Source organism: Lontra canadensis, unplaced genomic scaffold (assembly GCF_010015895.1).
Source record: "Lontra canadensis isolate GAN:19392208 unplaced genomic scaffold, GSC_riverotter_1.0 scaffold69, whole genome shotgun sequence".
NCBI classification, from domain to species: Eukaryota; Metazoa; Chordata; class Mammalia; order Carnivora; family Mustelidae; genus Lontra; species Lontra canadensis.
Window position 1 is genome coordinate 2,008,666 of NW_022631063.1, and position 13,514 is coordinate 2,022,179.

The 13,514-nt window shown below is 36.8% G+C and overlaps 1 pseudogene; it reads right to left on the reverse strand.

The window, feature by feature from the left end:
• Positions 1-2,461: 2,461 nt before the first annotated feature.
• LOC116880971 lies at positions 2,462-2,577 on the reverse strand (annotated as a pseudogene).
• Between the last annotated feature and the right edge of the window lie 10,937 nt (positions 2,578-13,514).

Below are 13,514 nucleotides of genomic sequence, written 5' to 3' on the forward strand. Positions count from 1 at the left end.
CATCCAGCAGGAAAGAAGTTTAAGATGATTAAATCAAAGGGTTTCCCTGCTTGTATGATACATAAAGTAGTCTTTTGGAAACTCAAGTAGGACTCACCCCTAAAGCAAAGACACACAACCAAAGAAGTTGCATTTTCAACTCCCGAGAGTGTTTTCTACAAATAAGTTCATTTCTTGTGTGTTCTAATTTCCCTACATAGACATAATCGAGGATCTTGCAAATGCCCAGAAGCCAATGACGTTACATTTAACATGGAGTAGATGATAATAAGTTCAGGTGGATTTGTAACTAAGGGGACACTTAAATTCAAGGGGGTGGAATTAATGTATTGATACTAACCTTTGGGAAGATCTTCAATGGTACACCATGAAGCCTGTTTAGCAGCTTTTCAGATGACATAAAACAAGGTGGGTGAGCTAGTATACTTCATACCAAATCGGGAAACTCTCAAATCAGAGGTTCTAAAATAGCGCATTTGAATTTGTAAGGTTACATGATGCTGTATGTAGAAAATATATGGAGATGAAAACACCTCACAAATACCCATACACAAATGAATTCATATAGTTGTCAAGGATATATTCCTACCTGAGGATTTACATTATACATGTTTGAATAGGTGTCCTTTGAGTGGCATGGGAGTGAGAATCCAGGGATAAAGAAATATTAATAAACTAAACTAAAACAAAAGAGTAGCATTATAGGGTTTAAGAATGATAACATGCCAAGAATTGAAGAGTATAGACATCACAACTATTTGTACTTGAGGTCCAAAGAAAATAGAGAAAAAGAGAAATAAATTAATATACTAGAAATTAATATTAAGCCCAAAATGTTGGCACAAATCTAGCTGACAATCTTTTCTTTAATGGTGATATGAATGAAAAGGGTTTTAGTAGCCTGTAGTTTGGGTCATTGTTGTGAAGTGACTGCCAAAGAAAAACTACCTCTGGACGCATTCACGGAAACATATTGACAAGAACAAGGACAGTTATAGGATACTTCTACTCATAAAATCACACGCTGCTGGTCATAATCAGTTATGGTCCCCAAGGTTTGGACTTCACTCTATGTTCAATGAAGAAAACCATGTCATAGGAAGAAGCTTCATATAATCCATCAGGATATGAAAATTTCACAATTCAGGTGTGCAAAAATAAGTAGGCTTTCATAATCTTCTATTATAATTTCTGCCCTTTTCCCTCTGCTTTACTGAGTTGGTGGAAATAATTTCAGTCTAACTAAGGACCCCACCACAGAATGTGATTCAGTGGTGGGGTCTTAGGCATTACCCTTCAATCAATGATGAAGGCTACACATGTTTCAGTCATTGGTTTTACAGGTAATTGATGAGACAGACAGTCATGGTTCACATGTGCTTCTTTCAGCTTAGTTACACTCACCTGCTTTTTTGTCATCTTGAGGTAAGGAAGGCTGGGATGATGCTGATTCTGGCATTATCTCCTGATGGACCATTCATCTGCCTCTGCTTGGCATCTGGTTGTCTCACAGGTCATCCTAATGGGAAGTAGTGTCCAGGTTTCTGCTTTTGGGAGCCCTAGAGTTGTCTCTCTCTGCTATTCTCCCCCAGATCCTAGGAAATGTTCTTTTAGTAGGGAGGAAAAATCTTTCTCCCTTCATGTTCTTCAAGACCTTGAATTCCTTTAAAGTATTAGGCTTTTGAAAAACAAAGCCATAAACATATCTAAGTTTTACTCTACCATATCCTTTTTCCCAAAGTCACACGAATAACAGAACTCTCTCCTTGAGTGAGAAAAGGGAAAGAAAAGAAACACAAACCAAAACAAAACAAGAAACAACGGCAAAAAAAGACAACTTAATTATTTTCCAGCCATAAAGGAAAGAACTCCGTAGTGACAAGAGTTATTCAATTATACAGTAGGCTGCCTTGGATATGAGTTTATCATCAAAGGATATGTTTCCACTGATTTACCCCATAATGATATTATAGAAGTGTTTTAAGCATTGGATGGGAGATGGGATGAGATAAAGTTCCTGCCTTGTATGAGAGTCTAAGATAGTGGTAACCCTACATTATACCTTGTCAGATGTTAAACGCAGTGCATTGTAAAGTATCTAATGAAAAAGGGAAATTATTAAATTCAAAATATGATAGGAAGTGCAAAAGCCTGTCACATGGTAGGTGAGCAATATCTTGGGTAAAATTTTATTATATTAAAAAAAATCTGTTTCTTTGAGAAAATAAAGCTATGTATTATCATAAGTGCAAGTACGTGTAAAGCATACTTACAAAACCAAAACCTATTTTTAGGGCAAGAATTTGATGATTCATCAAATATTCATGCTAAGTTATAAGCAAGAAAATGAAAGCCCTTTAAAATAAAAATAAAAGTTCACATAACAGAAATATTCTGATACTTACAAAGTATATAGATATTTTTGCTTTCTCGTTTTTAGCTGCCTCTCTTTAAAAGAGTCAAATATTTTCTCTCCAAATTCTTTCACAAATTTGCATGTCATTCTTGTGCAAGGGCAATGCTGAATCTTCTCCGTGTCATTTCAGTTTTTACTTTATGTGCTGCCAAAGGGAACACTCTCCAAATTCTTTCAAATAACATGCATGTACCCATGATCAGATTTTTAAAAATAATTATTTAATAATTATTAAAAATAATCTGAGAGAAATATGGACAAAGACATAAGTATCCAACTGATAGTTGAAATTTTAAAATGCCTAGAAATGATAAGTTCAGCCTGAATATCTAATTGACCTGATATTTCTGTCCTGCCCCACTCTGCAAGGAGTCTGATTTACAGTGGCTTACCGCTTCAGTAAAAATTTGGCAAAGGACCTAATGTTCTATTTTTTTTTTAACATTAGATTTTATTGTTGTTAATGGGAGCTGGAAGGTTAAAGTAAAGTAACTGATGTGGTGTGTAGGTATCTAGATATCATCTGCAGTGTTTTCCAAAGAGAGTAGATAATGTTAAGTGTGGGAACCTAGGAATCCAAACATTGCTTTACATCTGGTCAATAAACTAATCACTTACCAGCTTTCCTGCTCAGAGATGTAAACTATTCCATTTTCTCCTCAGTCTTTGTGTATAGGTTTATTTTCTGCTAACAGAGTTGTTAATTCCTTTGCCCACTTCTCGTTAGAGTGGCATTAGTCCTCAATAATAACTAAAGAATGGCATTGCAGGGAGCACACAGCATTCATAACTTCATCTTACTAAACTACAGTGAATTGAGCTGTGTAAAAAATTTGAATTAGTAAAAAGGATATTAGAAAGCATTGAAAGACACACACAAAATTAAAAACTAATTACTTTTTCTCACTTTCCCTTCTCAAAATTTGTTCACAGAAAACCCATCATCTTTGCTGATTCTAGGTTTTTCTTCTAGCCTTTTGTATCTAGAGAGTTCTTGCAAGGAAGAAAGGCTTAGAGTTTGGGTGAGATGTGTTCCAAATAACTCCAGCCTGATGATGAAGGGAATACATGTATCATCAAGTAAGCCAAAAGGAAGCACTACCTTTTATCTTTAAATTGCTTCCTTAAATCCATTTATCTACTGAATGAGAAAAGGGAACAAAAAGGAATACAAACAAAAATAAAACGAAAACATAACAACAAAAGACAGCTTCCATACATGTGATAAGTATATATTGAGCACTCTCTATGTACCAGACACTGTTCTCTGTACTGGGGTTAAAACAAAGGGCAAAAAACTACAATTTCTGTCCTCATGAAGCTTATGCTCTAGTGGGACTAAACGAACAGCAACAAAAAATAGTCAAATATATGATATTTAGATACAATCGTCTTAGCCATTGGGTATAATTTCTTTTGATTTTTGCCTTTTTAGTTTGTATGCATAATTTAAATATAGCTCTCTACCTACAAAATTTTTCTCTCGTGTCCTTAAATAATCTTGCCACTCTGTTCTGTTAAATTCTATTGAAACTCACTAGCACCTATTGAGCTCTCAGAGTGCCTGATGCTCTGATAGGTGTTTTGGGAGCTATGTAATAACAAAGGAAATATTTAAATGTTGTCTACCTTCAAGGAACTTCCAATCTATGGTTGTTAAACTTTGTGCAATAGTATTTATGCCAGTCAGAATATTCATAAGCCTTATAGGCTAGGGGAAGGAAGTTGGAAAGGATGAATTACAAAAAACCTACTTTCTTAAAGAAGGTGCAATGGGGCTTTACACTGAAATGAGCCCTGAAGCTCTAGAATAGAAACGGAGAAAGGAAGTTTTATCTGGCCATGGGAAAGGAATGACCAAAGTTATGAATGACTGTCATATAGTGGGGAGAAAGGAGACATCCGACTTCTTTTAAGCAGAAGTAATTTATGGTGCATCATTGAATGTAAATCTGATTGAGGAGGAGAAATTGTTGAAAGTTTTAATTCAAGTTGAATGTCAAGATTCAGAGTTTGACTCAGCATATTACCAAGACTGTATTAATTCGGCCAAACCCTTGTGGAACCCTTAATTGTATGTGTGTTCTGAGTAGGAAGTAGGTGAGTTGATGGGTTTTATTAGATGGTTTGTAAGGGATAGAAAGTTTGTCAAAGAAACAAAGTGTCTCAGAGTTGGGCTTCAGTTGGAAGAAAGCAAACTGATGCACATAAATTAGCATGGCTTTCCCAGGTCCTCAGAACAATCCTTGGACTAAAGATCTCAATCCTAATTCGGTGGAATTGGCCTAAGGGTCCAGCCTAAGAAGTCAAGAGGATTAACACAAAGAATATGGTCCACCCAACAGATGACACCACATTCCATTTTTCAAGTGTTTATTGAATGCCTTTTTTGTACATAGTATTGCATTGGGTGCTGGGAAATAAGAAAGACGGAATGTACCACGTGGTTCTGCCTCATTCATTGTTCAATACACACTGATTGAGCAACACTTACATTGTAAAGACTAGCACTCTACTGGTCCTTGGGGGTATCATGCAATGTTTCCTTCAGAAATATAGTTTGTAGATAATTACCCACCTCTAGACCCGACCTTTCTCATCCCTATTTCAGAATAATAAATGCTATATGAGATGGAAACAAATTTTATCATTTACATTTAAGTAGAAGGAAATTACAACAAATATAGGAGACAGTAAGAAACAAATGCTTCTTCCCATGAAGCCAAAAGAAATGTGGCCCACTGAAGATAGATCCCAACTACTCACTGTCTCGCAGGTGTTGCTCTGTAGAGTGATGTCTTCGCTATTTCCTGACAGGACAGTTTTCTGGCTTCTTGCCAGTCCTCACTTTAAGTCCATTTGTTGTGGACTTGGTGATATCATAGCAGTTAAGTGAATTTCACAGTTCTTCCAAAAGCTGATGGGATGTCAAATCTGAGTTGCTTTTATATTTAATGTTTTCCTCTGAAATGTCATCTTATGTGTGTCAAAATAATAATGAATATACAACCAAAAGAACAAAGAAAAGGATCAACAAAACAATAGAAAGCTTATAAACATTTTTGAGTACTCAAGTGAAGTTGAAGAAAGGTAGTTGTAATTGGAAAAGGAATAAGAAGATGAATTTGATGGACAAATTTTCTCCATATATATTAAATATACACTGATTTAAAGTGTAATGAATGCCTACTATACTTTTCATATACCATTTCTTCTGTTAAAAGTCTTCTTTTTTTTTCTTTAGATTTTAAAAATTTATTTACTTGACAGACAGAGATCACAAGTAGACATAGAGACAGACAGAGAGAGAGGAGGAAGCAGGCTCCTTCCAGAGAAGGAGTTCCTTCCAGAGAACCCGATGTGAGGTTTGATGCGGGGCTCGATGTGGGGCTCGATGTGGGGCTTGATCCCAGGATCCTGGGATCATGACCTGAGCTGAAGGCAGAGGCTTTAACCCACTGAGCCACCCACGTGCCCCGAAAGTCTTCTTTAAAATATATTCTCTTGATCTATCTTACAGGAAGTCTGTGGAGTAGTTAGTACAATATTCATTTTGTATTTGCTAAAATAAGCATTAGAAAAATTAAGTAAGTCATACAACCAGTTAATGACAATGTCGGCCTGTTGTAAAGAGCATAGCCATCTTGTTACAATGACTGTAGAACAATATTTTTAAAAAGGTAAAAATCAACCTGGGCTTTCAATGGACTTCATTATAATAGAGAAGACATGCACAGCAGCATGAACTGTCTGAACACATTGTTTTGACCATGTATTTTAATTGAATCCATATTTCATTAATTGAAAATTGATTCTATGAAAATCATAACATTGATCAACATCTTCCTAAACCCAAATGAAAAGGCCAGATAAAGAGGAATTGATCACGGAAAACATTTGTGTTGCCACGTAGAGCATTTAACGTATCTAGCCCAGTAATCTGTTCAGTTAGAAGTTGTCAAAGTGCTTGCTAAAGATTGATTTTGCATCAGGTCAAATAATATGCCAATTCTCTTACTACCAAAAAAAAAAAAAAAATCTTAAAGAAACAGTAATTCAGTGTTTGCTTGACCTTCATATTATAGATTTTTGTCATGATGTGAAAATACATTTCTGAGTCATTCTTAGAAGGTTGAGGGGAAGATAAAAAAAAAAAAATGAAAGCCAACATTGACTACCCATGGTAAAAGCTGTTTAGCACTGTAATTTATGGGGAACATGTGATAGTTTCCAGGAGTGACATGCGTCATCTTCCCACATGAAACTATGTAGAATGCAATTTTACAGTTGGGTAAATTCTCGAGGCAGGGCACAGAGATCTGGCTGTGGGATTGCCCATTAATGTCAGAAGGAGTCAAGGGGCTCTATTCCTCATGCCCCTCTTAGAGAATGCACCTGTGTCGGCCTGCTATGAGAGGAGTCCATTCCTTTTCTGGAAATTCTGAATGCCAGTGTTAACCAGTACCGTGTCTGGATGTTTATATAACTTTTGGTTAGTTCTTAGATTTGCCTATGGTCAATCATGCAATGAAAATGAAGAAGCCATGAGTTTTATCCCACATAATGTTAGACTTATTTTATGAATATGAAATTACCAACATGAGTATAAATATTTAATATTATGTGAAATAGAAGTCATGTAACAGAACAGCCATGCATTCAAAGAAAAAAGTTGTAATGTGATGTTTCATAATTATAATGCTTATAAAACTATGATCCACATACATTCAGCCTAGGATAGAATTGTAGCTAAAAAAGCAAAGTCCATGCAATAATGGATAATTCCAGTATCTCAAGCTTCTTCTTCCTATTTTTTTTCCACACAAGGAAGGTGGCACATAAGTCCTTGCAATACTTTTTTTTTAAATTCCCATTTTTCTTTCTTAATTTATTACCTTCATACACTTCAATATCCTTTAAACTGCTGCCCTTTAAAAATCTTCCACTTACTCTTGAATACCTTTGTATGTCCTTTCTTTCCACCCGCCCTCTCAAAAATTCTACAACCAGACTGTTAAGGCTGGATCTGCCTTTGAGGGGGTGGTTTCGGCAAGAGACTGAGAAGGCCATGCCACGATCCTCTACAACAGAAGGTAAACACAAAGCAAAGAGCAATTATTGATTCATAATCAATTGTACCTAATGATAGAGATATTAAAAAACCACTCATTGGATACCATTCAGGTACTGATTTTTATAAATTCTATCAATTCACAAATACTTTACAGTATGTATTTTCAATTGCCCACCCAGTACAAGGGACCACAGAGAACACAAAAATGAAAAAAATGCAGAGACAAAGTTTTGCCATTAAAGGAGTTTAAAATTTAGATGATAAAAATATCCTATAACATACAAAACTGTATAGAACCATGGTAGCCACTAGCAACATGTAGTTATGAAACACCTGAAATGTGGCTGGAGTGACTGAATTATTTAGTTTCTAATTATGTTTAATTTACCCTTAAGTTTCAATAGTCACAAATTAAAATTTGAGTAGCTACTACATTGGACAGAACAAATCTGGAAAATACAGAAATCTAATTTGTGAGCTGAGTACTCCAAATTCCAAAATAGGGCTAATGCTACTAGATAAGTACAAACAAAATTCATTAAGGCTCAGAGAAATGAAATACCTCAACTGAGAAGAATTTAAAACAACAGTTTAGTGTAGATTTGAATGATGAAGCAGCATCATTTAGATAGTGCAACTGATTTTATAAATGGCTTTAAGAGGAAAGGAACACCTGCTGTGCATCAGGTATTTTATATACATGAGCTCGTTTAGTTCCCACAGATAGAAAATATTGCCTGTGCTTTATAATTGGTGGAATAGAGACTCTCAGGTTAATTAACATACCCGAGTTCACCTGGCTAGCAAGTGGTGAAGACTAGGTTTGAACCCAGGTGTACCTGACTCCCAACCTCAGCTATATACCACTTTACTGTGCTGGTGAAGGAATACAGGGGAATCCAACATAACTCGACGTTACAAAACAGGGTAACTTGAAGGTGGTCTTGCCATAATCATGAGTAGTTTAATCAAGCAGAGGATTAGCTTGGAGTTGACGAATCGATGTATAAACTAGTCAGAGAGGAAGATAGTAGAGAAGATTTGGAACTGAGGGCAAGGGTGGAGTTCAGGATGGGAGATAGAATTAGGAGCCAGCTGTAAAATCTGCTCATTGGCATTGGAGTGGTAGGTGGATCATCTAAAGAAAGAAGGGATACAATCTTAGAAAACATGTCTTTAGGTAGTAAGGACGAGAAGAGGAGCCAATAAAAGGATCAGTGAAGTTGTGAGACAAGTCGGGAGAAATCATACGCGGTAGTGGTCACCAGTGTCAAATACTATCAAGAGAGAAACGGGCGAAGAGCACGTAATGGAGAGTTTCCTGCTGGGAAGTACAGTGGCCTTGAAAAGAGAGGAAGTACAACTATTTATGGACCCTCTAGTTTCTTCAAAATTTGTACTTTTCAAAGGCCCTTCCTTGGTTCCTAGGCCTACACTCTCATACACCCCCCAGCTTTATTTTCAGGATTTTAGGTAGACAAGATCTGAGTACTTTTTTTTTTTTTTTAAGATTTTATTTATTTATTTGACAGAGAGAGATCACAAGTGAGCAGAGAGGCAGGCAGAGAGTGGGAGAGAGAGGAAGAAACAGGCTCCCCACTGAGCAGAGAACCCGATGTGGGGCTCGATCCCAGGACCCTGAGATCATGACCTGAGCCGAAGGCAGAGGTTTTAACCCATTGAGCCACCCAGGCGCCCCTTGATCTGAGTACTTTTTAAATAGAGCTTCCTATCTCTAACCCCCAGTTCTGCAGCTGTGACTTAGCAGCTCTTAATAAAAATTAGTAGGATGAATGAAGGAGTCTAGAAAATTTTTTTCCTTGCATTTTTTAGCATTTGGAGAAAGCATTATGCACTAATTATTGGACCCCCCAGGTACAAAATTATATTGGGAACACACACACAAAATCTAACAAATGTTAGATATTATTCTTGTTCTTAAAAAATTAATAGTCTAAATGGAAGAAGGGGTAAGACAAACGCAAGATTATCAGACTCTGTGTTGGATGAAACACAGCAGTGATAGTGAGCCAGTGTGTAAGGATGAAGACAAACTGATTTTAGAGACAGAACTACCTTCTCTGTGTGAAGTTCCCTAGCCCCCATTCCCTTCCGTGAGAACTCATCACATCTCCCGATTTTAACAAATGAATGAAGAAGGCCTGGCAAAGAGGACCCCTGAAACCTTGTCCCAGCAGTATAACCTGTGTCCATTCAGATTGGATTAATCCTGTCCTCTCAATTATTGAATTTTTTGAATATCACCCTGTAGGTGCATATTATTAACATTGTTTGAATTTGTAAGAAATCTTTAAAAATTAGATAAAACAACACCATGCATTAACTATACTCAAAAAGAACAACGACAGGGGCGCCTGGATGGCTCAGTGGGTTAAAACCTCTGCCTTCGGCTCAGGTCATGATTTCAGGGTCCTAGGATCAAGCCCTGCATCGGGCTCTCTGCTCAGCAGGGAGCCTGCTTCCTCCTCTCTCTCTCTCTCTGCCTGCCTCTCTGCCTACTTGTGATCTCTATCAAATAAATAAATAAATAAATAAATAAATAAATAAATCTTAAAAAAAAAAAAAGAACAACAACAGATAATTCAGAAGGTAGTGGTGATTCTACTTTCTTTGGGTAAAAATTATTATTCATGGATTAATCATGGGTATATGGGTGCATCTGAATTTGATATTCCAATACTAACTTTGGGTTTCAGCCAGCAGTTGCTCAGTGAGTGACCAATGATTGCTGGTCTAGCCTTGGCTTTGCTGTTAATTAGTTTTTTGGCCTTGGTTAATTCACTTTACCTCCAAAGTTTATTTATTTCTTTGTGAAGTAAGTGGGGTGAAAAATGGTATCAGCCTGATATCTGCTACAGATATTAGAAAACTCCTATCCAAGCAGCACAAGAAGTAAGGACTTATATAAAAAGAAGTCCATAGGAAGGGCAGCCTTCAGGAAGGATAAAGGACAATTCTGGATCCATTTCTTTAAGAGTCTTTTGGCTCACACTCTGCATGTATGGACTTCATGCTCAATGATAGTGGAATAAAAGGAACATTGCTTCGTGTGTCTTAAGAATGAAGAGTATTCCTCCCCCACCTTGCAAATAGATTTCCTCTGAAGTTTCTGGCCAAAGTTGTGTCATATACTCCTTTCTAAACAGATACCTGGCAAGGAGAATGGACCATAATGATTGGCTTAAACTACACCAGTCTTGCCCTCTGGCTGGGGTTGGGTCCAGCGTTCTCTGAATGTGGCCGGAAGAGATCATCGGTGCCCAAACAAAATGAGGATTCTGTTAGGAGGAAGGAAGAAGAGAGTGACTGCTGTGTAGACAATTATGACTGTGATCCTCTTTTTAGAAAATTATTCACCTTTTAGCAAATGAAATCATTGACCTGTTTCTATTCTCCAATATTTCTCCCTGCTATCTCAAATGCTACCTACTTGGACTTGAAATTTCAACCCTCCCAAACAAGGATCATCTATTACAAACACAAAACATCACTCAGAGGACAATTAAACAGTTTGTTCAAAGTTTGTTCTAACTCCAGTCCTTTTCTTATCACTCCATTGCTTCATGGGTTTGTTCAGTGGCTATAGAATAGTGCTAATCATGGCAGGGATCATGGATTCAACCCCCATAATAACTAAATTGTCTCCTTCCAGTTCTCTCTTACCAACAATCTGCCAGGTACTGAGAAGAGTGCCTGGAGGACAGGGCAATTTGCTGTAGCTGCTACTTAGGGGGTATGATGTACTTGGCAGAAATCCAGCAGTTAGGATTCCACACAGGTGGGCCCTTTGGTTAGCACTGTAAAATAAGCAAGCCGTACCTAACCAGTCATATTGTTTCACTGATTTCTCATGAAAAGGCAAATTCAGAGAGGGTTAATGAGGTTGTTGAGGACCTGGGGGAAAGAAATCCACAGACTAACCAATACTGTCTCCTTAGTTTCCTTCCCCCTGGACATTGTGACTATATCTGATGATTTGTATTCTGACCCCTTTTTCTGAATTATTTCAAAACCTAACCTCTATCTATCATCCCAGGCCTATGGAAAACTCACCTTAACTCGAATGCTGACTTTGCAATCAAATATCATGTACAGATGATAATGAATCCATGGGCAGGCTCAGGTTGAAGTGAGTTCCACGGTACCCTCCGAGAGAAATGCAGTGACTAACACAAATCGGTAGCTCAAAAATGTTTTCTTGGACTCATTCTTTTGCTCGCCAAGAAAATGTCTACTTTCTTTTAGTAGATTGTACCCTGGTGATTCTAACTCTTAGTCAGCTTGTTACACACAGACAGATATTTGAACAGTTTCCCATAGAATGTATTTCAGTTTGGGAAGAGGTGCTTCATTACACATTAATTCAAGGTCCTTCACATTTGAGATATAGTTCTGATAATGTAGATTATTGACCATTGACTTCACCATAGACTGAAGATTTATAGTTTGATCAAAGATTACAATATTATAAGACATGGGAAAATGGCTTCTAAATTGTCCTAGAAACTTAGTTCATGTGGTCCTGATAACTTTCTAATCTTTAATGAACTTTTTCCTTATTTTCTCCCTTCTTTTGGATTCAGGTTTTTTAAAAAATATTGTTCCAATATAGCTCCCTTGTTGATTTATTAGCTACAACATTTTTGTTCTTTTTTAAAATGGTCGTTTTAGAATACATAATGCTTTTTTTTTTTTTTTTTAAAGATTCCACTTGTTTATTTGACAGACAGAGATCACAAGTAGGCAGAGAGGCAGGCAGAGAGAGAGAGGAGAAAGCAGGCTCCCCGCTGAGCAGAGAGCCCGATGCGGGGCTCGATCCCAGGACCCCGGGACCATGACCTGAGCCGAAGGCAGAGACCCCAACCCACTGAGCCACCCAGGCGCCCCCATAATGCTTTCTTTAACTTCTCACAATTTACCTTTAGGTAATATTATGCTTTACTTTCTGTCTTTTAGTCATTGTCATAGATTTTATTCCTAAATATGTTATAAAAGCAAAAATACATCGTAATTGGTTTGCTTTTAACAGAAAGTTATCTTTTAAAAGATTTTAAAATTATAAAACAACCTCTTTCATACTTACACACGTATTAACCATTTTGGTGCTCTTCATTCCTTTATGTAGATCTAGATTTCCAGCTGATATCATTTTCCTAATGCCTAAAGAACTTCAATTTTCTTTGTAACTCAGGTTTGTTGTTGATGAATTTCTTTCAGCTTTTGAATGTCTAAATCTCTATTTTTGAAAGATATTTTCACTGAGTATAGAGTTCTACTTGGGCATGTCTTTTTTTTTTTTTTTATTTTCAGTACTTCAAAGATAATTATCCACTGTCTTCTGGATTGCATGTTTTTCACTGAGAAATCTGCTGTCTTTCTAATCTTTGTTCCTCTGTATCTTAGGTGGCTTTTCTCTGTGGCAGCTTTTAATTAGACTTTTCTCTTTAATATGTGTTTCAAGCCATTTAATTGAGATATGTTTCAGTGTAGCTTTATTCATGTTTCTTGTTCTTGGGTTTTGTTGAGCATTTTGAATCTATAGGTCTATAATTTTCAACAAAATTGGAAACTTTTTGTCCCTTTTTCTTATTTTCTTTATTACCCTGAATGTACATACAAGGTTTTCAGGGCAATAGAAAATTGTTATTTACACACAATAAATAAGCATGTGGTTTCACAGTTTCTTAATTTCTTAATCCTGGGGTGAAGCAATGAGATCAACATATTATTCTCCATATACTGGTCTAAAATGTAGGTGAAAAACCCAGAAACAAACAAATCTGGGTGCTTTGCTGCTTGGGATGGATGATTTCACTCTAACCCTTTGGAATGTATATAACTCTCTTCAGGGGAAAGATAAGACCATTGTCTCTAGAGTTAGAGTACCTTTATACTATCTCTCCAAAGTCCCAAGTTCTAGCATCCCAACATCTCAATTTCTCTGGAATTCCCTCACTATCTAAATTAGTCATAAATTATCTCCCCAAATTTGCCCATCTTGCA